This window comes from Protopterus annectens, chromosome 10.part0 (assembly GCF_019279795.1).
Source record: "Protopterus annectens isolate FY-2018-M chromosome 10.part0, PAN1.0, whole genome shotgun sequence".
Taxonomy (NCBI): domain Eukaryota; kingdom Metazoa; phylum Chordata; order Ceratodontiformes; family Protopteridae; genus Protopterus; species Protopterus annectens.
The window spans coordinates 1,291,032,974-1,291,059,606 of NC_056744.1; positions in this window are offsets into that span (position 1 = coordinate 1,291,032,974).

The following is a 26,633-nucleotide window of genomic DNA, read 5'->3' on the forward strand; positions in this document are numbered from 1 at the left end:
CGGGCTTGAATAAGGGGGGCATTTTTTTCTTTTTTTCCCAGGTTAATGGGTTTAAAATTTTTTATTTGAATTCCTCTTTGTCTGCAGTATGCAATTACTGGTGCCAGGCATTTTGTTAAGACCCTGGGTGCAGTAGATAAGCCAAAGGGCAGTGCAGAGAATTGATAACGCATTGAACCTGCAATGAAGCGGAGGTATCTTCTGCAATTTTGTCTGATAAGGACATGCAGGTATGCCTCCTTGAGGTCCAAAGTTACTAGTCAAGCATTCTTGCCCAGCATGGGAAGAAGCTGCTGTAGTGTTAGCATCTTGAATTTTGGTACTTGCAGATAGGTGTTCAGAATTGAAAGATCCAGAATGGGTCTCCATGCTTTGTCCTTTCTTGGGACTAGGAAGAGTCTTGAGTAAAATCCTTGTCCTTGCTCCTGTGTAGGTACCTGTTGAATGGCTCTCATGTTCATGAGAGCTGTAATTTGCTTTTGTGCCTCTGCCCATTGATTTGGTGGCAGGTTTGGCATTCCTCTTATCCTTGGTAAGGTATGAAAGTGGAATCTGTATATTTGAGAGACAATGTTTAGAACCCATTTGTCTTTTGTAATGATGTGCCAGTTGTCTGCAAAAAATGCTAATTTTCCTCCCAAGGGAGCTGCCAGGAGAGATTTGCTTGGTAGTTTAAGGGTTGAGTCATTGTGTTTGTCTTCTGGTAGCTTGGGGTCTGTCTTCTCCTCCTTTCTGGGTAGCAGAACCCCATTGGCGTAAGGGCCTTGAGACTGACCTCTGCCCCTTGGGTGTCTGCATTTGCCCCTCTGTGATCTATCAGAAGCCGGAAAGGACCAGTTTTTTGTTGGCCAATTTCTGCTGAAACGAGGGGGGTTGTACCTGCAAAAAATCCTTGACTGTTTGCATAGACTTTGCCTTATCCTCCATTTTCTTTAAAACCTCTTCTGCTTTGACACCAAATAATACATCCTGCTGTAAAGGTGCATCCAATAATTTTGCTTTAACTTGATCAGGAAGGGTTTGTTCTTTTAACCAAGCATGTCTACGTATGACAGAGCCAGTAACAGCTGCTCTACAGGAAGCTTCCAATGAATCAAATCCGCATTGTAAAGTATGTTTGCCCACCTGTTCAGCTGTATGCAACAGATCCTGCATTTCCTTGAATTCAGACTGTTCAGAATGTGTGCTCATTTTTTGTTTTAACTGAGACATTAGGGATTGCTGATATTTCAACATGTGAAACTGACAATTTAATGCCCTCATAGCCAGAGTAGCTGAGGTGTATATTTTCTTTCCCCATCTATCTAGGGCTCTGGAATCCCTTTCAGAGGGCACAGGATTTTTAGCCATAGAAGCTTTAGCTCCCTTAGGACCCTGGGAAATTGTTTCTGGGTCAGCCACAGGTCTTTTATAAAGGAACTTGTGTGAATCAGGTACTCTGTAGTATCTGTCAGGTTTGGCTGGAGCAGGAGGCAGAGAGTCTGGATTTAAACTAGACTCCAAATAAACATCATCCACAATATTTAAGGAGGGATAGCAAGAGGTCTGTGCTGGGGTAAGTAAAAGGAACTCTCGGTGCCTTTTCTTAGAATCAGAGTGGTCTTGGCCTTCCCAGTGGAAATGTTCCCTCATGGTATGTAAGGTTTCCCCAAATGAGTAGTCTTCAGGGGGAGATGCTGAGGGAATAGAGTCTTCAGCATCAGAGTCTTCATAAGGTGGAAAGGTGTAATCCTGTTCCTCAGACGAATCTGAGGAAATTGAAACCTGGTCAGAGGAAGAATAATCCTCCTCTTGTCTTGGTCTTTTATCATGAGGGGGATGGGAACCCCTGATTAGGGTAATCAAATCTTAAGCATCTGTTTCTTAGGCATGGGGCCTTGAACTGTAGACTGATGTACAGTCTTCTTAGGTTTTAAAGGAGTTTTAAGTTTAGCATAAGATTTAATGGTGAGTGTAGTCGGTCTGAAGACACCTTCTGCAACCGAAGGTGGTTCCACTGCACCGGGGTCTACTTCTGCTCCGGTGTCGGAAGATGGCTGTGTCGGCCTAGAAGGCTCCGCTTGGGAATCCGCAGCTCTCTGAGGTTCCAGTTCTGCGGTCGTTAGGGGCTGCGTAGGCGCCTCACTGAAAACCAGAGAACCGGCGACAGGCCCAGCAGAGGCCTCGGAGTCTGGCTTGTTCCTAGGCTGACTGTCCTTATCCTTGCGTTTTTTATGTATGCCGGTTGTCGGCTGCTCCGATGGCATGATATAATTAAACTTCCTACCAAAGTAATGCCGTGCGAAGTCAAAACGGCATTTGATAGTTCGTTTATTAAACCTAGCACAAAACCGACAACCTGTGACGTCGTGGTCTGGGCCTAGGCAAGGAATACAATAGGAATGGACATCCTTATGAGGTATTAGCTTCCCACAAGAAATGCAATTGTTAACTTTTTCTGACATCGGACTGAGGCAAGAAAATGTTCCCCAACGGGGTACTTAGCTTTATTGAAGACTTCGGACTGAAATTCAAATCGAAAATCTCAGGTGTCGGCCAACCGGCACTTGCGAACTGCTTCTGCTTCGGGCACTGCGCGGCAAGAAAGACTGAAGAAAATGGCGTTGGATGCCTCTTATATACCCCTGGCGCACTGACGTCAGGGAAAAAGTGACAGCAACCGACGCCGGACCAAGACTTTGGAATTCGGGCCGACTGTGGGACCGCCTGACGGCAGGATAACCCAAGTGTGATGACTGCAGCAGGGTAACACGATGAACATCTGAAGAGAATGTGGCAAAGGAAGATGCTCTGGAACTTTCTATAGAATGCCCACAGGAAATGAACAAAAAATGTGCCCTTACTTTAGAAGAAAATGATCTAAGAGAAGAGTTGCTTGATTCAATAGAGCTGGATATACACAGTAAGATCAATGAAAGAAAAACTACAGAAGGTCAATAAAACCCAAAAATTTAGAAGTCTGACAAAACAAATGAACACAGTAGTTAGGACTGTCCAGGGAGATTCATGCGATATAACAGACGTAAATAGGATATATTACTGTGTAGCTAAATTAATAAAGTCTTACCACAAGAACATATGGCAGTAAGGGAAAGAAGGGGAGAAATAGAATGCCATCTTGGAAGTACTGAAGAGAGAAAACTATAAAGCAATTAAGGAGTGTCACTGTTAGAAGAGTATAGAAGAGGGAACAGATCAACATAAATACTCAGAAAGATAGATGTGACAAAAGCAACATGCATAACAGATAAGGCCCTATCGCAAATAATTAACTAAACATTTGAGCACAGGTAGAAACATATAGAAGATATGTAGATAAATACAAGTACAAAATAAGCAATTTATTGATGCCTAAATACGTTTTATAGAGAATTGGGAAACAAGGCAAAAGGAATTACACCACCACCAAAAAGAGAAGAAATAGATACATTTTGTTGAAATATCCAAGAAGATCCCATGGAACATAAAGATGATAAATTGACAGAAGTTATTGGATATGATTTTTTTTACTGAGCGAAGTAGTATGCTTCCCTAACATATTTTTTGGCAATGTGGTCAGAGGTCAACTCTTGAGGGGTTCTAGACTCCATGACGTGGACGATGACTTTGAAATCAACTTGCAGTCCACTAGCCGAGAGTTTACAGAATGTGGATATAAACCTTGCGAGATCAATAAGGCAAGTAATATAGCAAGGTTAGATAGACAAGGTTGTGGTCAACCATTCTTTTCTAATAGATCCATTGTCAAAAAATCTGTGGGTAATACAAATAGACATTTTATTAATATCTCGTATCGCATGACTTATAGTACAGATCGTGCTAAAATTAAGGAAATTATTAAAAATAACTGGAGTATTTTAACATCTGACCCTTTATTATGTGATGTTACAGGACCTACACCCAACTTTATTTATAGAAATAAAAAATCATTAAAAAGGCAGCTTTGCTATCCCAAAAATAAGTGCCTTTAGTTAATAATAGTAATGATGAACTTGATACTTCTATTTGTGGCAAGTGCTTATATTGCAAATTTATTGAAACTACTTATAAATTTGTTCATCCTGATAATGGCAGAGAATATACTTTTAATGTTAAGGCTGACTGTAATACCAAAAATCTTGTATATCCAGCACAATGTGTCTCATGTCCCAAGTTTTATACAGGAAAAACTAACCGAAGATTTAAAGAATGAGTGAGTGACCATTACTATTGTACTTGTAAAGGTCATAGCTATAGTGAAGCACATTTTAGCTAAGGGAGAAACCCACTGGTTTACATTTATGGCTATAGAAGTGATACCTGAAAGTTTAAGAATGGGTGTGAAGGAAAAGAGCTTAGGTGGATTCTACAATTGTCAACACATAAAGGGCTTGGATTGAATGAAACAGTCCCTCTTAAACCAGTGTTAAAGGCTAGAAGGCTATTTAAATGATTTTCCTTGTATAGTATTTGAAATGTGCTATGTGACTTTAATTTTATCTTCCTTGTACTTGATGTTCTTCATTGGCTGATGCTTAATTAATGGTGTTTTAAATTTAACTTTGTTTGAATGTATGGTCTGAAGAAGCGATATCTGCATCGTGAAAGTGCTTACCAGTTATTCCATTAAGAAGTCTTGTTATCTACTATGAGTGTTAACTGGAGAAAGTACAGTTATGTACCGACCATAAATGTAGATGTTGGAGTGTATTCACTGTTGCAGTCATTACACTTGGGTTATCCTGCTGGCAGGCTACCTGCAGTCGGCCTGAATTGCAAAGTCTTGGTCTGGCGTCAGTTGCTGTTGCCTCATCCCTGACGTCAATGTGCCAGGGGTATAAAAGATGTAGCTGACGCCATTTTCTTCAGTTTTTCTTGCCCCAGATGTCAGGTGCCCCCAAAAGGGTAGGCTAAAAAACATTGCTTATAAAAGCATGCACTAAAATAAACAATACCTTAATCTATAAGCAAATACACCACATAGGTTTTATAGGATAGAGAAGTACAGATAAGTCCCAGCAAAGAAAGGGGGATGGTGGGTGGGTAACCTGGACTGCAACAGTGAATACACTCGAAAATCTACATTTATGGTAGGTACACAACTGCACTATGTTCATCGTGTTTCACTGTTGCAGTCATTACACTTGGGTTGAATCCCAAAGCTGAGGTTGGGCGGCTGGGTCTAAATAGAATTAGGAGTGGCTATAAGGCCCTGTAAGACTGCAGTGGCAAAGCCTGCTCTGGATTTAGAGTAAAGAGGCAAGTGTTAGTGCTTAGTAAAAGTGTGCACTGAAGTCCAAGTTGCAGCCTCCAAAATATCCTTGGTTGGTACTCCTCTGAGGAAGGCTGCTGCCCTGGTAGAATGTGGTCTAATGCCCTTAGGTACTGATTTGCCATGTTGTGAATAGCAGAAACAAATGCAGTGTCCTATCCATTTTGAAATAGTCTGCTTTGAGATAGCCTTTCCTTGTGATCCTGCAGCATATGCCACTAAAAGTTGCTCAGTCTTTCTGAAAGCTTTAGTTTTGTCCAAGTAGAAGTGTAGCTGTCTGTGTATGTCCAAAGAATGCAGAAGTCTCTCCCCTTTATTCTGCGGGTTTGGGTAAAAAGTAGGCAAGTGAATGGTTTGGTTAAGAGCCACACTGGACACTACCTTAGGCATAAATGTTGGGTTTGTCCTTAGGGAAACCCTGTCCGGATGGAAGATAATAAAAGGTTCCACAGCCATTAATGCCTGTAACTCTGAGACTCTTCTTGCTGAAGTTATTGCTAGGAGCAGAGCTGTTTTCCATGATAAGAATTTTATCTCAGCTGTATTGGCTGGCTCAAAAGGAGGCAGTGTGTTTATTTCCAAGACAAAATTGAGGTCCCATGCAGGTATTGGTGCTCTCCTTGGAGGTCTTATGTTTTTGGCCCCCCTGAGGAACTGCCTAAGCAATGGATATGAAAAAATAGGTGGGTCTGTATTGTAATGAGCTGAAATGGCAGAGGCATGGATCTTAATTGATGAGAAGGATAGGCCTTTGTCCAGCATCTCAGTTAGATATTGCAAAATCTGAGGAATATTTGGAATAAGCGTGCCAATTCCTTGTGCCTGGTTCCAAGGATAGAATCTTTTCCATTTTTCTGAATAAGATTTTCTGGTACGGGGCCTCCTGGCCTCCAAAATAACATCCATAACCGCTTTAGAGAGATGTGTATTCTGAATGATTACAGTATCCGCCATGCAGCTAGATTTAGAGTTCTGAGTTGGCTGTGCAGGATCTGATAGTTTTGTTGGGTCAGTAAATGAGGAATTTGAGGCAATGTCCAGGCTGGACCTTGGGACAATCTCCTTAGGATTGGGTACCAGTGTTGGCGTGGCCAATCTGGGGTAATCAGTATAATTTGTGGCTTCTCTTGTCTAACGTTTAGGAGTACCTTGGGGAGGAGAGGCAGTGGAGGAAAGGCATATACTGTAAGGTTATTCCCAGTTGAATGACAGAGCATCCACTTTCCATGCTTGTTTGTGATAAGTCCTTGTGCAGAATCTCTGAAGTTGGCAGTTGTGAGGGGAGGCAAAAAGATCTACATCTGGGCGTCCCCATTTCCTTGTTATCATGCTGAAGATTTGTGGATCTAGTTTCCACTCGTGAGGGTCCATGAGGTTTCTGCTTAGTTTGTCTGCCATAGCATTTGTTTTTCCTGGCAGGAATTGTGCTTGCAGGTGTACTTGGTAAGTCAATGCTGTGTTCCACAAAATCATGGCTTGTCTGCAGAGGGGGTAGGAATGTGTGCCCCCCTGCTTATGTACCACATGACTGTGGTGTTGTCCGTCTTTATCAGCAGCTGTCCTGGATGAAGTAGGCCCTTGAAAGCTGTCAGGGCATTTTGTACAGCTAGCATCTCTTTTTGACTGATGTGTAGATGCCTTTGGCTTGGGGGCCATGTGCCCTAAATACATTTTCCTGCCATGTGGACCCCAAGGCGTAATCTGATGCATCTGTTGGTGTTTCCCTGGCTGTGGGTAAAGTGAATGGCTGTCCCTTGTTGTGGTGACAGGCCTGTGCCCACCATTGAAACTCCTGTTGCAGGCAGGGAATGAGTGAAATTAATGATTCCAGGCTGTGGCAATGTTGAGTCCAAACACTTTTTAGGTACCATTGTAGTTTCCTCATATCCAGCCCACAGCCTGCATAATTTTTCTTGCAGATAACTGGGTCTTTGTTGCCATGCTTTCGAAGTAAGAAGTCAGTTGCCTTTGTTTGTCTGGCATGAGACAAGCCATCTGGGCAGTTGTATTTAAGCTTGCACCCAGGAATATTATCTCTTGAGAGGGTACTAGTTTTGATTTCTTTTTGTTTACTGTGTATCCTAGGCAAGTTAGTAATCTTTTTACAAACGCCAGATGCTTTAGTAGAATGTCTTTGCAATTACTGGTGCCAGGCATTTTGTGAAGACCCTGGGCGCAGTAGATACGCCAAAGGGCAGCGCAGAGAATTGGTAGTGCATTGAGCCAGCTATGAATCTGAGGTATCTTCTGCAAGATTGTCTGATTGAGACATGCAGGTATGCCTCTTTGAGGTCCAAAGTTACAAGCCAAGCCTTTTTGCCCAGCATGGGTAGAAGCTGCTGCAGAGTCAACATTTTGAATTTCGGAACGTCCAGAAAAGCATTTAGAATAGACAGGTCCAGAATCGGTCTCCATGCTTTGTTCTTTCTTGGTACTAAGAAAAGTCTTGAGTAAAATCCTTGTCCCTGCTCTTGTTGTGGCACTGGCTGAATAGCCCTCATGTCCATGAGAGATGAAACTTGGTTTTGTGTCTCTGCCCATTGATTGTGTGGCAGGTCTGGCATACTTCTTGCCTTTGGAAGGATGTGAAAGTGGAACCTGTAGCCCTGAGAGACTATATTAAGACCCATTTGCCCTGGGTGATCATGTGCCAATTTTGTGAAAAAAGTGCTAGCTTTCCCCCTAAGGGTACTGCCAAAAGATAAATGCTTGGCATTGGCAGAGGGAAGTCATTGGGACTGTTTCCTAAATAGTTGTGATTTGTCTTCTCCGCTTTTGGAGGTAGAAGCACCCCACTGTTTGGGCCTGTATGAGCCCTGGGACTGTTGTCTGCCTCTAGGACATCTGTATCTGCCTCTTTGTGGCCTGTCTGACATGGGAAAGGACCAATTCTTAGAAGGCCAGTTTCTGCTAAATCTGGGTGGCTGCACCTGTAAGAAATCCTTCACTGTCTGCATAGATTTAGCTTTATCCTCCATTTTCTTCAACACCTCTTCTGCCTTAACACCAAACAAAGTATCATGCTGTAATGGAGCATCCAATAATTTTGCTTTAACATGATCAGGCAGAGTCTGTTCCTTTAACCAAGCATGCCTCCTAATGACAGAGCCTGATGCAGCGGCCCTGCAAGAGGCCTCCAGTGAATCATAACCACATTGCAAAGTATGTTTTCCCACTTGTTCAGCTGCATGCAATAAATCCTGCAATTCCTTGTTCTCAGCATATTCAGAATTTGTCAACATTTTCGGTTTTAACAGAGACATTAAATATTGTTGATATTTAAGCATATGAAACTGACAATTTAAAGCCCTTACAGCCAAGGTAGCAGAAGTGTAAACGTTTTTCCCCATCTGTCCAGTGCCCTAGAATCTCTATCTGAGGGGACAGGGTTTTTTGCAGTAGCAGCCTTGACCCCTTTGGGACCCTGAGAAATAGTTTCTGGATCAGCAGCAGGGTTTTTATATAGAAATTTGTGAGAATCTAGAACCCTGTAGTATCTGTCTGGCTTAACAGGTGCAGGAGGTAAAGAGTTGGGAGACAGGCTGGACTCTGAAAATACATCATCTACAATGTCTAGAACAGGAGGAATAGCAAGAGGTCTGTGCTGAGCTCGTAAAAGAAAGTCTCTGAGCCTTTTCTTAGAATCTGAATAATCTTGGCTCTCCCAGTGAAAATGCTCCCTCATGGTATGCAAGGTTTCCCCAAATGAGTAATCCTCAGGAGGAGAAGCTGAAGGAATAGATTCTTCAGTATCAGAATCCTCATATGGAGGAATAGAGTATCTCTGTTCTGAAGAGGAGTCAGAGGAAATGGAAACCTGATCAGAGGAATCATATTCAGTGTCTTGCTTAGGCCTCTTATCAGGAGGGGGATGGGAACCCCTGATCAAAGTAATTAGGTCTTTGGCCATTTTGAGCATCTGTTTCTTAGGCAGGGAAGTCTGTCCTGGAGAGTGCTGTACTTGTTTCCTTGTGTTTAAAACTGTTTTAGTCTTAGTCTTTGATGCTGAGGTTGGCTTGATATAAAGCTGTGTAGGTCTGAAAACACCCTCAGAAGCTGATGCCTGCTCAGCGGCTCCGGACCCATCTGAGGGATTAGTTTCTGAAGGCCCAATACTTTGAGTATCCAGAGGCCTAGCTGTCTCCACGTGGGAGTCGGAGGCGGCCTGTGGCTCTGAGGTAGCGGGTGTCAGGGGCTGCGAAAGCACCTCACTGAGAACCGGCGACTGGCCTAGAAGAGGCTTCGTTGTCGGTTTTGGACCTCGGATGCCTGTCCTTTTCTTTTTCCTTGTGCTTTTTATGAACTCCGGTCGTCGGCTGTTCCGACAGCATTATGTAGTTAAACCTTCAGCCAAAGTAATGAAAAGCAAAATCGTACTGACGCTTAATAGTGCGTTGGTTTAATCTAGCTTAAAACCAACAACTAGCAACATCGTGGTCAGGGCCTAGGCAAGGAATACAGTAAGAATGAAAACCCTTATGAGGTATTTGCTTCCCACAAGAAATACAATTGTTAACTTTTTCTGACATCGGTCTGGAGCAAGAAAAAAGTTTCCCCAATGGGGTACTTAGCTTTACAGAAGACTTTGGATCTGAAATTCAAATTCGAAAATCTCAGGAGTGGCCGACCGGCACTTGCGAACTACTTTTGCTTCGGCACTCTGTGACAAGAAAGATTAGAGAAAATGGCGTCGGCTGCATCTTTTATACCCCTGGCGCACTGACGTCAAGGAAGAGGCGGCAGCAACCGACACCGGACCAAGACTTTGGAATTCAGGCCGACTGCGGGTAGCCTGCCAGCAGGATAACCCAAGTGTAATGACTGCAACAGTGAAACACGATGAACATCTGCTGTGGTGTTGTGCTCTACTTTTCCAATTTTTCTTAGTAGATTTGTGAAGTGGCACAACTTTGTAGTCAGCCTGACTTGTCCCTGCAGGATATGAAATGGGATGAATTAACAGCCAGAAAGATTGAAACAAAGTTAAGAAAAGCTCCTAACTGAAAAACCCCAAGCCCAGATGCAGTACCTAACTTCAGTATTAGCATCTTTGCATGAAGATTAAGCCATGAGCAAGAACTATTTATATGCAGACCCTGAACAGACACTAGCTTGGTTAAACAACAGGAAAAACAATGTTCCTACTTAAGAGCAAATGTGTAAGCTATCCTAAAAACTATAGACCAATAACTTGCCTTCTGACATGACGTATAAACTATACAATGGAATTGATGCCGACAGAGTTTAAGTCATTTAGAAGAAAACTCAATCATGGTAATAAAACAAAAGGGTAATAAAATAAAATCATATGGAACATAAAGAAAGTCATATGGAACAAAGGATCATTTGTTGTTAAAAAAGGTCATAATGGAGAACTGTAAAAAGGTAAAAAATCTAAGTATGGCATGGATAGACTACAAAAAAAAAGCATCTGGCATCATCCCACGTTCATGGATAAAAGAGTGGTTAAAATGTATAAGATACTCCCTACACTGAAAAAGATATCCACAGGTTCAACAACGTCCCAAACAGCACACCAGCAACCCAAGGATGTACCACAATCCACGATTTACTTTTAAAACAGATTTATTGCTCCAACCATAAAAAACTTAACACGATTGTTAAGCGCTTTCGTGTAAACCATACACTTCATCAGAACAATTAAAATATCATTTACAAGGCTTTAAATAGTAAAAAAACCCGCCAAAACCATCTACCAGATTAAATGCATTCAATCTAATCAGTGCAACTGTTTAAAGCTATAGTGTCACATTAAGCCTGAATGTCATGCAATTTTAAATGCAGTTTACAACACTCAAGACCATAAAAGTTGAACAATAATATGAATATAATCAAAGAAATACTACTACATGGTATAATTAAGACAAACATTGTAAAAAACAAAAAACCTGCATCAACCACAAATGTCTGTTGATCAGTGTGCATGACAAACGTCCACCACACACACTTCCCAACACTAATAAAATTAAAAAATAATAAGTACATGATACATATTCTAACAATAATCTTAACAATGTTATCAGTGTACAAATATGTTTTTGATAAAAATTAACTGTGAAATATGTACAATAACCCTACCCCAACAATTGTACATACTTCAGTTCTCACAATAGCTGTTACTAAACCTGCCTTAAAAGTGGCTTGGTGGGAATCACTTCATTTAAACCTGGATAACATGAAGCATTAAGCTTCAATTGCCATCTAATTTCCTTCTCACCCACCAACCCTTTAATATCACCCCCTCTTGGGTTACCTTGAACCATATCCAAAATCGCAAACTTAAATTTTTCACACTTATTGTTATTCAAAATGTGACGGGACAATGCGTTGTTCACGTCCTGTTTTTTTATACAGTACAAATGATCATATATCCTGTTTTTAAACTGCCTGTCGGTTTTACCGACGTAAAAACAAGGACATGAACAACACATAGCTAAATACACCAGGTGTCGAGACTGACAATTCCCATTCACAAACCAAATTTTGTTCCTGTTGATGTTCTTGAGAGTATAGCAATTCCCTTCAAAAATATAAGCACATTGTGTGCAACAGCCACATTTAGTGGTCCCTTTATTAATTTTATATTTCTTATTTTGCCTACCCAATTTGGACTCAGTAATGCTCTTCATATTAAACCCTGTTTTATACACAAAGGTAGGCCTCTCAGAAATATATGGCCGAATCTCCTCATCACTACTAATGATGTTCCAGTTGTTATAAATGATGTCCTTAACCTTATCTGCATGTTTACCATATTTCAAAATAAGTGATTTTGAATAGTGTCCACCATTTTTAACCAGTGTACCTACTGTGTTACTAACCCCATTCGAATAGGAATCCGGGGAAAATGTTGTTAACCCTTTCCCCAACAATGGGGTGTATTTTCTACCCCATTCACTAACCACGTACTGCGTTACATCCTTAATCATATGTATGGGATACCCTTTATCCTCAAACATCTTCCCGATGAAATCCAATTCTTGTTTCATGTTGTTTTCCGTAGACGTCATTCTAGCAGCCCGTATGCACTGACCCTTCAAAATGCTACGTTTCTGTGCATACGGATGTGTGCTGCTAAAATCAAGATACCCATTGCTAAAGGTGTCTTTTCTGTGTATACAGGACTGAAAGGACGAACCATCACTATAGATGAAAACGTCCAGATAGTTGATACCAGTTCGGTTGAATTGGTATACAAATTCCAAAAAGGAAGTGGTGTTATTGATATAATCAATGAAACTTTTAAGTTGTACTGTGTCCCCTTTCCACAGAATAAACAAGTCATCCAAGTAACGGACATAACAAGAAATGTGCCTCATCCAACTAGTCTTGAAAATACACTCTTCTTCCCAGGCCAAGAGAACCAAATTGGCGTAAATGGGGGCACAAGGGTTAACAACATTTTCCCCGGATTCCTATTCGAATGGGGTTAGTAACACGGTAGGTACACTGGTTAAAAATGGTGGACACTATTCAAAATCACTTATTTTGAAATATGGTAAACATGCAGATAAGGTTAAGGACATCATTTATAACAACTGGAACATCATTAGTAGTGATGAGATGATATATATTTCTGAGAGGCCTACCTTTGTGTATAAAAAGCTGGTTTAATATGAAGAGCATTATTGAGTCCAAATTGCAGGCAAAATAAGAAATATAAAATTAATAAAGGACCACTAAATGTGGCTATTGTAATAAATGTGCTTATATTTTGAAGGGAATGCTATACTCTCAAGAACATCAACAGGAACAAAATTTGGTTTGTGAATGGAATTGTCAGTCTCGACACCTGTTTAACTATGTGTTGTTCATGTCCTTGTTTTACGTCTGGGAAACAGACAGGCAGTTCAAAAACAGGATATATAATCATTTGTACTGTATAAAAAAACAGGACGTGAACAACGCATTGTCCCGTCACATTTTGAATAACACAAGTGTGAAAAATTTAAGTTTATGATTTTGATATGGTTCAAGGTAACCCAAGAGGGGGTGATATTAAAGGGTTGGTGGGTGAGAAGGAAATAGATGGCAATTGAAGCTTAATGCTTCTGTTATCCAGGTTTAAATGAAGTGATTCCCAGCCACTTTTAAGGCAGGTTTAGTAACAGCTATTGTGAGAACTGAAGTATGTACAATTGTTGGGGTAGGAGTAAAGAGGCAAGTGTTAGTGCTTAGTAAAAGTGTGCACTGAAGTCCAAGTTGCAGCCTCCAAAATATCCTTGGTTGGTACTCCTCTGAGGAAGGCTGCTGAGGTGGCTGCTGCCCTGGTAGAATGTGGTTATGGGAATGCCCTTAGGTACTGATTTGCCATGTTGTGAATAGCAGAAACAAATGCAGTGTCCAATCCATTTTTAAATAGTCTGCTTTGAGATAGCCTTTCCTTGTGATCCTGCAGCATATGCCACTAAAAGTTGCTCAGTCTTTCTGAAAGCTTTAGTTTTGTCCAAGTAGAAGCGTAGCTGTCTGTGTATGTCCAAAGAATGCAGAAGTCTCTCCCCTTTATTCTGCGGGTTTGGGTAAAAAGTAGGCAAATGAATGGTTTGGTTAAGAGCCACACTGGACACTACCTTAGGCATAAATGTTGGGTTTGTCCTTAGAGAAACCCTGTCCGGATGGAAGATAATAAAAGGTTCCACAGCCATTAATGCCTGTAACTCTGAGACTCTTCTTGCTGAAGTTATTGCTAGGAGCAGTGCTGTTTTCCATGATAAGAATTTTATCTCAGCTGTATTGGCTGGCTCAAAAGGAGGCAGTGTGAGCTTTTCCAAGACAAAATTGAGGTCCCATGCAGGTATTGGTGCTCTCCTTGGAGGTCTTATGTTTTTGGCCCCTATGAGGAACTGCCTAAGCAATGGATATGAAAAAATAGGTGGGTCTGTATTGTAATGAGCTGAAATGGCAGAGGCATGGATCTTAATTGATGAGAAGGATAGGCCTTTGTCCCGCATCTCAGTTAGATATTGTAAAATCTGAGGAATATTTGGAATAAGCGTGTCAATTCCTTGTGCCTGGTTCCAAGCACAGAATCTTTTCCATTTTTCTGCATAAGATTTTCTGGTGCGGGGCCTCCTGTCCTCCAAAATAACATCCATAACCGCTTTAGAGAGATGTGTATTCTGAATGATTACAGTATCCGCCATGCAGCTTGATTTAGAGTTCTGAGGTGGCTGTGCAGGATCTGATAGTTTTGTTGGGTCAGTAAATGAGGAATTTGAGGCAATGTCCAGGCTGGGCCTTGGGACAATCTCCTTAGGATTGGGTACCAGTGTTGGCGTGGCCAATCCGGGGCAATCAGTATAATTTGTGGCTTCTCTCGTCTAACGTTTAGGAGTACCTTTGGGAGGAGAGGCAGTGGAGGAAAGGCATATACTGTACGGTTGTTCCCAGTTGAATGACAAAGCATCCACTTTCCATGCTTGTTTGTGATAAGTCCTTGTGCAGAATCTCTGAAGTTGGCAGTTGTGAGGGGAGGCAAAAAGATCTATATCTGGGCGTCCCCATTTCCTTGTTATGCTGAAGATTTGTGGATCTAGTTTCCACTCGTGAGGGTCCATGAGGTTTCTGCTTAGTTTGTCTGCCATAGCATTTGTTTTTCCTGGCAGGAATTGTGCTTGCAGGTGTGCTTGGTAAGTCAATGCTGTGTTCCACAAAATCATGGCTTGTCTGCAGAGGGGGTAGGAATGTGTGCCCCCCCTGCTTGTTTATGTACCACATGACTGTGGTGTTGTCCGTCTTTATCAGCAGCTGTCCTGGATGAAGTAGGCCCTTGAAAGCTGTCAGGGCATTTTGTACAGCTAGCATCTCTTTTTGACTGATGTGTAGATGCCTTTGGCTTGGGGGCCATGTGCCCTAAATACATTTTCCTGCCATGTGGACCCCAAGGCATAATCTGATGCATCTGTTGTTAGTGTTTCCCTGGCTGTGGGTAAAGTGAATGGCTGTCCCTTGTTGTGGTGACAGGCCTGTGCCCACCACTAAAACTCCTGTTGCAGGCAGGGAATGAGTGAAATTAATGATTCCAGGCTGTGGCAATGTTGAGTCCAAACACTTTTTAGGTACCATTGTAGTTTCCTCATATCCAGTCTTGCATATGGAATTAGCAGAATGCAGGAGGCCATGTAGCCCAGAGCCTGCATAATTTTTCTTGCAGATAACTGGGTCTTTGTTGCCATGCTTTCGAAGTAAGAAGTCAGTTGTCTTTGTTTGTCTGGCGTGAGACAAGCCATCTGGGCAGTTGCATTTAAGCTTGCACCCAGGAATATTATCTCTTGAGAGGGTACTAGTTTTGATTTCTTTTCGTTTACTGTGTATCCTAGGCAAATTAGTAATCTTTTTTACAAATGCCAGATGCTTTAGTAGAATGTCTTTGCAATTACTGGTGCCAGGCATTTTGTGAAGACCCTGGGTGCAGTAGATAAGCCAAAGGGCAGTGCAGAGAATTGGTAGTACATTGAGCCAGCTATGAATCTGAGGTATCTTCTGCAAGATTGTCTGATTGAGACATGCAGGTATGCCTCTGAGGTCCAAAGTTACAAGCCAAGCCTTTTTGCCCAGCATGGTTAGAAGCTGCTGCAGAGTCAACATTTTGAATTTTGGAACGTCCAGAAAAGCATTTAGAATAGACAGGTCCAGAATCTGTCTCCATGCTTTGTCCTTTCTTGGTACTAAGAAAAGTCTTGAGTAAAATCCTTGTCCCTGCTCTTGTTGTGGCACTGGCTGAATAGCCCTCATGTCCATGAGAGATGAAACTTGGTTTTGTGTCTCTGCCCATTGATTGTGTGGCAGGTCTGGCATACTTCTTGCCTTTGGAAGGATGTGAAAGTGGAACCTGCAGCCCTGAGAGACTATATTAAGACCCATTTGCCCTGGGTGATCATGTGCCAATTTTGTGAAAAAAGTGCTAGCTTTCCCCCTAAGGGTACTGCCAAAAGATAAATGCTTGGCATTGGCAGAGGGAAGTCATTGGGACTGTTTCCTAAATAGTTGTGATTTGTCTTCTCCGCTTTTGGAGGTAGAAGCACCCCACTGTTTGGGCCTGTATGAGCCCTGGGACTGTTGTCTGCCTCTAGTGCATCTGTATCTGCCTCTTTGTGGCCTGTCTGACATGGGAAAGGACCAATTCTTAGAAGGCCAGTTTCTGCTAAATCTGGGTGGCTGCACCTGTAAGAAATCCTTCACTGTCTGCATAGATTTAGCTTTATCCTCCATTTTCTTCAACACCTCTTCTGCCTTAACACCAAACAAAGTATCATGCTGTAATGGAGCATCCAATAATTTTGCTTTAACATGATCAGGCAGAGTCTATTCCTTTAACCAAGCATGCCTCCTAATGACAGAGCCTGATACAGCGGCCCTGCAAGAGGCCTCCAGTGAATCATAACCACATTGCAAAGTATGTTTTCCCACTTGTTCAGCTGCATGCAATAAATCCGGCAATTCCTTGTTCTCAGCATATTCAGAATTTGTCAACATTTTCGGTTTTAACAGAGACATTAAATATTGTTGATATTTAAGCATATGAAACTGACAATTTAAAGCCCTTACAGCCAAGGTAGCAGAAGTGTAAACGTTTTTCCCCATCTGTCCAGTGCCCTAGAATCTCTATCTGAGGGGACAGGGTTTTTTGCAGTAGCAGCCTTGACCCCTTTGGGACCCTGAGAAATAGTTTCTGGATCAGCAGCAGGGTTTTTATATAGAAATTTATGAGAATCTAGAACCCTGTAGTACCTGTCTGGCTTAACAGGTGCAGGAGGTAAAGAGTTGGGAGACAGGCCGGACTCTGAAAATACATCATCTACAATGTCTAGAACAGGAGGAATAGCAAGAGGTCTGTGCTGAGCTAGTAAAAGAAAGTCTCTGAGCCTTTTCTTAGAATCTGAATAATCTTGGCTCTCCCAGTGAAAATGCTCCCTCATGGTATGCAAGGTTTCCCCAAATGAGTAATCCTCAGGAGGAGAAGCTGAAGGAATAGATTCTTCAGTATCAGAATCCTCATATGGAGGAATAGAGTATCTCTGTTCTGAAGAGGAGTCAGAGGAAATGGAAACCTGATCAGAGGAATCATATTCAGTGTCTTGCTTAGGCCTCTTTTCGGGAGGTGGATGGGAACCCCTGATCAAAGTAATTAGGTCTTTGGCCATTTTGAGCATCTGTTTCTTAGGCAGGGAAGTCTGTCCTGGAGAGTGCTGTACTTGTTTCCTTGTGTTTAAAACTGTTTTAGTCTTAGTCTTTGATGCTGAGGTTGGCTTGATATAAAGCTGTGTAGGTCTGAAAACACCCTCAGAAGCTGATGCCTGCTCAGCGGCTCCGGACCCATCTGAGGGATTAGTTTCCGTAGGCCCAATACCTTGAGTATCCAGAGGCTTAGCTGTCTCCACGTGGGAGTCGGAGGCGGCCTGTGGCTCTGAGGTAGCGGGTGTCAGGGGCTGGAAAGCACCTCACTGAGAACCGGCGACTGGCCTAGAAGAGGTTTCGTTGTCGGTTTTGGACCTCGGATGCCTGTCCTTTTCTTTTTCCTTGTGCTTTTTATGAACTCCGGTCGTCGGCTGTTCCGACAGCATTATGTAGTTAAACCTTCAGCCAAAGTAATGAAAAGCAAAATCGTACTGACGCTTAATAGTGCATTGGTTAAATCTAGCTCAAAACCAACAACTAGCAACATCGTGGTCAGGGTCTAGGCAAGGAATACAGTAAGAATGAAAACCCTTATGAGGTATTTGCTTCCCACAAGAAATACAATTGTTAACTTTTTCTGACATCGGTCTGGAGCAAGAAAAAAAGTTTCCCCAATGGGGTACTTAGCTTTATAGAAGACTTTGGATCTGAAATTCAAATTCGAAAATCTCAGGAGTGGCCGACCGGCACTTGCGAACTACTTTTGCTTCGGGCACTGCGCGGCAAGAAAGATTAGAGAAAATGGCGTCGGCTGCATCTTTTATACCCCTGGCGCTCTGACGTCAAGGAAGAGGCGGCAGCAACCAACGCCGGACCAAGACTTTGGAATTCAGGCCGACTGCGGGTAGCCTGCCAGCAGGATAACCCAAGTGTAATGACTGCAACAGTGAAACACGATGAGCATCTGCTGTGGTGTTGTGCTCTACTTTTCCAATTTTTCTTATTAGATTTGTGAAGTGGCACAACTTTGTAGTCAGGAAACGCACAAAGGAAACCAACGGCCTGTAAACTCCCAAAGGAAATCCAACAGCAAACTCAGCTGGAGTACACCCAAAGTAAGCAGCTATACAAGCAGATAAATCCAATGAGCGAACAACTGAAAGCTAAAAACTGGAAAACTGGAAAAACTCTGGCAAAACTGATTTATTTAAGCCTTAAAAATATAGCTTTTCGTCAGTCCACAGACTAACTTCTTCAGAAACAATGTATCCAAAACAAGTTTCAACAGTCCTCTTGGCTTTAAAAACTCTGAGTAATGACATCACTTCCTCAAATTGACTTAAAGGGATAGCACACCCTCTTTCCATCACTATGATCATCACACTCAAGTATTCATACAATAATATAATTCCACTTCAAAATTAGATGAATGGAATTAAAAATACAAGGATGAAAGAATATGTATAAAAATGATAATAATAATAAAAAATAATAATAATATTAATATTATAATGAAATCAAATATAAACATTATAATTATAAATGTACATATTCTAACTAAAAACCTGATGCAGCAAATACAAATTCCCAAACTGCAATAAAATTCACTGCTGCATTTCTATATGCGACTCTCCTATTTACCAAGTGTGATGGGGTTCAACATCTAAAAAATTTTTTTATATAAATTATATAACATTTATGTAAAATTTAAATAAAATGTTTTTTCATGTAACCATGCATAAATATAAACTCATTAAAATCCCCATGTAGAATTTAACTACCTCTCCAAGCTCTTTAACTTTAAAATGCATGAAATGGACAACATGCCATTGAGACCTGGAGAAGCAAATGCTCTGAGTCTCAATTGCCAAAGCAATTCCTTCCTTTCTAATAATAATGAATCCTTCCCTTTTCCATGTCTGGTATTTATATGATCAATAGCCATAAAGCCAAATCCATGCTCAGGATGCTCTTGAATATGTTTAGCTAGGGCATTTTCTTCCTTGTTCTTTTTTATAGCGTAATCATGTTCATATATGTTAGACAGTTTCCTGTCCGCTTTCCCCACATAGAAACACGGACAGGAAAAACATACCGCCACATATACAAATATGAGAACTTTTACAGTTATATCTTCCTTTTACTGTATAGATGTTATTCCGGATAGAAAAATGAAGCCCCGTTTTGACAAATCTGCAATATCTATATGAATTGCATGTATACATACCGGCCCTTATATTTGTACTTCCCAACTGGCCTTCCAAAATGTTCTTTAGGCAAGGGCCCTTCCTATATGTAAACTGAACCAGGGGGCCCAATTGCTGCAGCCCATCAAAACTCACTGATAGCGACTGCCCAAAATCTTTTTATAATAGAGCTGATTTCTGGGGCATCCAAACTATATGTCATTACATACCTCATGGACTGATTAACGGACTGGGGATTCTCATCTGTCCCCTTATCTACATTCAGAGACCCCTGATGGAAATTCAATAGCGGTTGGTAAAATCCTACCCTTCTCTTCCGCTGTACCTCCATTATTAGCTCTACCAACATGGGGGTCGGGTAGCCTCTATTAGAAAACAATTCTTTGATGTTTTCCATTTCTACCACAAAATCGTCATCTAAGGTCACCATTCTAGCCGCTCGGACTAACTGTCCTTTCACAATGGCACGTTTTTGGTTATATGGATGATTACTATCGAAATGAAGGTAGCTATTGGACCATGTTGGCTTTCGATAAATCTTGGCTACCATGCACCCATTTTCAGGTGATTTTATTAACTCCACATCTAAATAAGACACCCTCATTTCATGATACTCCCAGGTGAATTTCAAAAACTCAGTGGAATTGTTGAACTCCTTCACCAAACTGTCCGCTACCTCCCTATTTCCTTCCATAACGATAAAAATATCATCCAAAAACCTCGTATACAGATGGACCCTCTCTGCTAAAAATGAATGCTTGAACACAAAAATGCTCTCTCACGATGCCAAAACCAAATTGGCAACGCCCCCACATGGTGACCCCATTGGGACCCCTTTTATCTGATGATAATATTTCTGATTGAATGTCACAAAATTACAAGTGAGAATTATATAAAAGCTCTCTCACCATTGAGATCTCCTCTTTTGGGGCACCCCTTGCCCATAACCTTTCCTCTACCCATTCTAACGCAATGTCATGGGGTATGGAAGAGTACAAGTCAACCACATCTATGGTTAAGAAGACATCACCTGGTTTCAGGGTATAAGAATTCACCCTTGCCAGAAAAGACCATGAATCCTTAGATATCTGCTCTTCAAGTTTGACGTATTTTTTCAATATGGTGTCCACCACCTTGGCTGCTGCATAAGTTATGCTCCCTTTCGCACTAACCAGTTGTCTCATTGGTGGATCATGGACATCCTTGTGGATTTTAGGATTTCCAAAACCACTGGTATTCTCGGAGATACCATAGTTATATAATTAAAAACACTCTTGTTTATAGACCCATTCATGTACATGTCTTCAAAGTACATCTGGATCCTAGTTAAATGCCCATTCAACTCATTCAAGGAAATAGGCACATAACTTTCCGAAGACAAAATTGTCTCAATTCTCTCATTATACTCCACCAATTCCATCAATACTAGCCCACCCCTTTGTCCGCTGCATCACCCTAACTGAGGAGTCTTTCAGGAGTTTCAATAACTCCCACTCTTTTTTCGTGATGTTGTACTTAGAAGTGGCCCTCAACTCCATAGAGCGGCAGATTTCCACTTCACACATTCTCTCAAAGAGTGACAGTGATGGATGTATGGGGGGGTTGAAAGTACTGGGAATGAGAAAGGGAGTTAATATGGTACCTATGTTCCCCAACATCAAACTCAAATTACATTTCCTAATGAACAACTTCAAATCCAATAATGACTCTGCCAAATCTGCTCTTTTACTAGGCACGAAGGACATGCCTTTAGCTAATAAGTCCACCAACTCCATCGGAGGCTGAAAAGAAGAAAAGTTATATATTTTAAAGTCCTTCTTAGAGTTAAACAGGATTTTACGTTGATCATAATCAGACCGGGTAATGTCTAGGTCTTCTTCATCCGAGTTTTGTTTTTCGATTGTTTCTTCTCCGGTGATGGCTCTTGGGTTGAGGCCACCCCCTGAAAAATTGCCTCATCATCATCATTATTAAGCAAATTGGGCTGATTTTCTATATTCATCTTCTGTCCAAGATTCAGTCATCACCGCTTGAGATGTCGTTTTCGGTTTTGTGTTGACATGAGGCCCTCTTTCGCGATCACATGTCCAATGTCGGGTCCCCGGTAAATGAGTATCTGGCATCAATGAATTGCCCTGAGATTTGGGGGGTCTGGGGTACGCTACCCCTTCTTTATATGCCTTTATGTTTCTCTGCAATTTTTGTGTTTTCAGCATGTTAATCTTGGTCATATGCTGGTCTATACTTTTAAAAGTCCGATCGTAATCAAACTTAAACTTAGAAAATTCCAAGTCGTTCATGATAGATGTATTTAATAAGTTCAAATCATTCATTAAGATGTCTATAGCTGCTTGATAATGGGAACGAATCAAATTCAATAATTCGAACCCATGTTTGTCGAACAATTCCACCAAGTCTTTATGGAAATGTGACCCCTCTGCCAGCCCCGTAGGATACTGCCAGGACCTCAGCCCCTTGGGTACCACCTTTGCATGTTCACACTCATTAAAGTACGCCACCTCAAGTTGAAGCTTTCTTAATTTAAATAATTTTTGGTCAAACACCGATAATCTCTCCCCCAAAGGCACCACAGGTATAATTGATTCAACTGGCCCCAAGTCACAGTTAGAGAAAGAAAAAGGATGATCCAACCACTGTGAAAGCATGTCCCCCAACTGTACATCTCTGTTACATGCGTTCATATTCACATTTGTTCTCCCATCTGGCAAAGCCATTAATGATGACTGAAAAGACTTACCAGCTTGGCCTGGTGGAATACTATCAGACACTGACCCCGACCCACAAACTGATGCAAAAGTCAAAGATTCTTGTAAAACAGACTTAGGCTCGGTGTCATGTACCTGTCAGCCTGACTTGTCCCTGCAGGATATGAAATGGGATGAATTAACAGCCAGAAAGATTGAAACAAAGTTAAGAAAAGCTCCTAACTGAAAAACCCCAGGCCCAGATGCAGTACCTAACTTCTGTATTAGCATCTTTGCATGAAGATTAAGCCATGAGCAAGAACTATTTATATGCACACCCTGAACAGACACTAGTTTGGTTAAACAACAGGAAAAAAGTACAGTTTTGTACCTACCATAAATGTAGATGTTCGAAGATCCACATTGCTGCAGTCCTAACACTTGGGTAGTCCGCTGTCCCTCGGTCGGCCCGAATATCAGAGTATAAGGCTGACGTCGGTCAAGGCGCATTTGACTGACATCAGAACGTCAGGGTACAAATGCGCATGACCGACGTCATATCCTCAGTCTTTTCTTGCCCCAGATGTCAGAAGACCCTAAAAAGAAAGGTCCAAACCCAAAGACAACTAAACAACCAACCAGCCTAATACCAAAAATATGTACAATATATACAACATATATACAATATGCACAATATACCTCAGATGGATAACTCAACCCACACAACCACCTCACACTACAGAGGGAAGGAGGGAGGTTATTGACTGCAGCAATGTGGATCTTCGAACATCTACATTTATGGTAGGTACAAAACTGTACTATGTTCTTCATCTCACATTGCTGCAGTCCTAACACTTGGGTAGAATCCCAAAGCAGAGGTAAGGGAGGATGGCCAAATCATATAGAAGCAGGAGCTGCCAAAATGCCCTGCAACACAGCAGTGGCAAACCAGCCCTGGATTTAGAGTACAGTGGAAGGTGGTAATGCCTAGAAAAGGTATGCACTGAACTCCAAGTGGCTGCCTCTAAAATATCCTTAGTTGCCACCCCCCTCAAAAAAGCTGTTGAAGTGGCAGTAGCCCTAGTGGAATGAGGCCTAATCCCAGCTGGAATCTCTTTGCCATGATGGGAATAACAGAAAGCAATGCAAAATCCAATCCACTTAGAAATAGTTTGTTTCGACACGGGCTTGCCCTGAGAGCACAAAGCAAAAGAAACTAAACTGCTGAGATTGTCTGAACCTTTTAGTTCTGTCCAGATAATATCGCAACTGCCTGTGTACATCTAAAGTGTGCAAAATCTTTTCCCCTTTATTTTGGGGATTTGCATAAAAAGTAGGCAAATGAATAGTTTGGTTTAAAGCCACACTAGAAACCACCTTAGGCATAAAGGAAGGATTAGTACGTAAAGATACCCTGTCCTTATGAAAAATTAAGAAAGGCTCAACTGCCATAAGGGCCTGCAATTCAGAAACCCTTCTTGCAGAGGTAATGGCCAACAAAAAAGCAGTCTTCCATGACAAATATTTCAACTCGGCAGTAGCTGCAGGCTCAAAGGTTGTAGAGTGAGTTTCTCCAACACAAAATTGAGATCCCAAGCAGGAGTAGGAGCTCTTCGTGGGTCTTATATTCTTTGCCCCTCTAAGAAATTGCTTGAACAAAGGATGAGAAAACAATGGTGGGTCACAGTCATAGTGAGCTGAAATTGCTGCAGCATGAATCTTAATAGAAGAGAAGGACAAACCTTTGTCCAATAACTCAGTAAGATATTGAAGAGCCACACTTAAATCAGGCTCAGAAACATCCAAATCCTTAGCTGCACTCCAAAACAAAAATCTCTTCCATTTATCTGTACACTTTCCTTGTACTAGGCCTTCTAGCTTCCAAAATCACATTCAAAACTTGTTGTGGAAGTTGAGCCCCTCTATGGTTTAAAACAGAATATGCCAGGCTGTTAGGTGAAGAGAGTGAAGCTTGACATTGAGCAGATGGCTGTCCTCCTGTGACAACAGGTGTGGAATCAAAGGCAAAGGCCATGGAGGCTTCCGTACTAGACTTCTCAGTAATGGGTACCAGTGCTGTCGAGGCCAATCTGGAGCTATCAAAATCATCCTTGGCTTGTCCTGTCTGACCTTCAGAAGTACCTTTGGGAGGAGAGGCAGAGGTGGAAAGGCATACACATGAAGATTTGTCCAACTGAAAGAAAGAGCATCCACTTTCCAAGCTGTGGGATGAAACCTCTTCGTGCAAAACTTTGGCAGCTGGTGGTTTAGTGGAGAAGCGAACAGATCTATGTCTGGAGTTCCCCAGGACACTGTCAATTTCTGAAATACATGAAGATCCAGTTTCCACTCGTGGGGATCCATGATTTGTCTGCTTAACACATCTGCTAAGGAGTTCTGTGTTCCTGGCAGAAACCTTGCCTGAAGATTTAGTTGTAAACTGAGAGCAGTCTCCCACAAAATCATTGCTTGCCTGCATAGAGGCTAAGAATGTGTTCCCCCTTGCTTGTTGATGTACCACATGACAGTTGTGTTGTCTGTTAGAATCAACACCTGCCCTGGAAGAAGTAAATCCTTGAAAGCTATTAATGCAAACTGGACTGCTAACATCTCCTTCAAATTGATATGTAGATGCAGTAGTCTGACAGGCCACTTGTCTTGTATCCACTTTCCGTTTAGATGAGCTCCCAAGCTTTGTCTGAGGCATCTGTCGTTAAATTTGACTCGCCTCTGGCCGGGTCACAGAGAGTCCCTTGTTTAGGTGACATTCCTGCGCCCACCACAAAAATTCCTTTTGAATGCAAGGTATTATTGGAATGACAGTGTCCAGATCCTGGCAGTGCTGTGTCCATACATTTTTGAGATACCATTGCAACTTCCTCATATGCAGTTTGGCATTGGGAAGCACCAGAATACAAGATGCCATGAACCCTAAGGCTTGAAGGACTGTCCTTGCAGTCAGCCCGGACTGAAGAGATAGATGATGGAAGTAAAGGGAGAGATTCTTTTGTTTGTCCGGGGTTAGAAAGGCCATCTGGGATGCTGTATTCAGTCTTACACCCAGAAAGCACATGTCTTGAGAGGGTACTAGACTGGACTTTATTTCGTTCACAGAATACCCCAGGCATCTTAGCACTGCTATGACAAATTCCAAATGTTGAAGAAGCTCGTCCCTTCCTTGAGCCAGAATCAGGCAATCGTCCAAATAAGGATAGATTTGTATTCCTTTTAGCCTGAAGAAAGCTATCACTGGAGCCAGAAGTTTCGTAAATAGTCTGGGCGGAGTAGAGAAGCCAAAGGGCAATGCAGAGAACTGATAGTGAGAAGTCCCAGTCCAAAACGTAGATACTTCCTGCAACTTAGCCTGATAGGAACATGAAGGTAAGCCTCCTTGAGATCCAAAGTTACCATCCAGTGATCCTTGCCAAGCAGAGGTAAAAGCTGTTGTAACGTCAACATTTTGAACTTGGGAATGTCCAGATAAGTGTTGAGGATAGATAAATCCAAAATTGGTCTCCACGTGTTCCCCTTTTTGGTACAAGGAACAGGCGAGAATAAAATCCTAGGCCCCTTTCTGGCACAGGAACCGGCTGTATGGCCCCTATTTGGAGTAACAGAGAAATTTGCTTGTGAGCCTCTATTCTTTGTTGAGGAGGAATGTCTGGCATGCCTTTGAAAGGAGGCAAGGTATGGAAATAAAACCTGTAACCGTGATGTATGATATCCAATACCCATCTGTCTTGGGTAACCAAACCCCAATTTTCTTTGAAAAGTGCCAACCTTCCTCCCAAAGGTGCTGCCAGGCGAGAAGGTTCTGGCAGCTGAAAAGGTAGGTCATTGGGTCTGTTTACGAAAGGACTGACCCCTGCCTCACCAAGACTGTGCAGGAGAACTCCCTGTTCTAGGCCTGAAAGAGCCCTGACCTCTGCCCCTGCCACGTCTAGATCTAGCCCTAGACTGGGAATCATAAGAAGAATACGCCCACCCCTTAGTAGGCCAATTTCTACTAAACTTTGAGGCTGAACCTGCAAAAAATCTTTAACAGTCTGCATAGACTTAGCCTTGTCTTCCATTTTCTTTAAAACTGCCTCAACAGGAGAACCAAACAAGACATCAGATTGCAAAGGGGCATCCAAAATCCTAGTTTTAACATGGTCAGATAAATTTTGATCCCTCAGCCAGGCATGCCTGCGAAGCACTGACCCAGTGGCAGCCACCCTGGACGAGGCCTGTACAGCATCAAAACCACACTGCAAAGAATGTTTCCCCACCTGTTCAGAAACATGCACTAAATCTTGTAACTCTTTACAATCAATACCTTCCGCCAAAGCA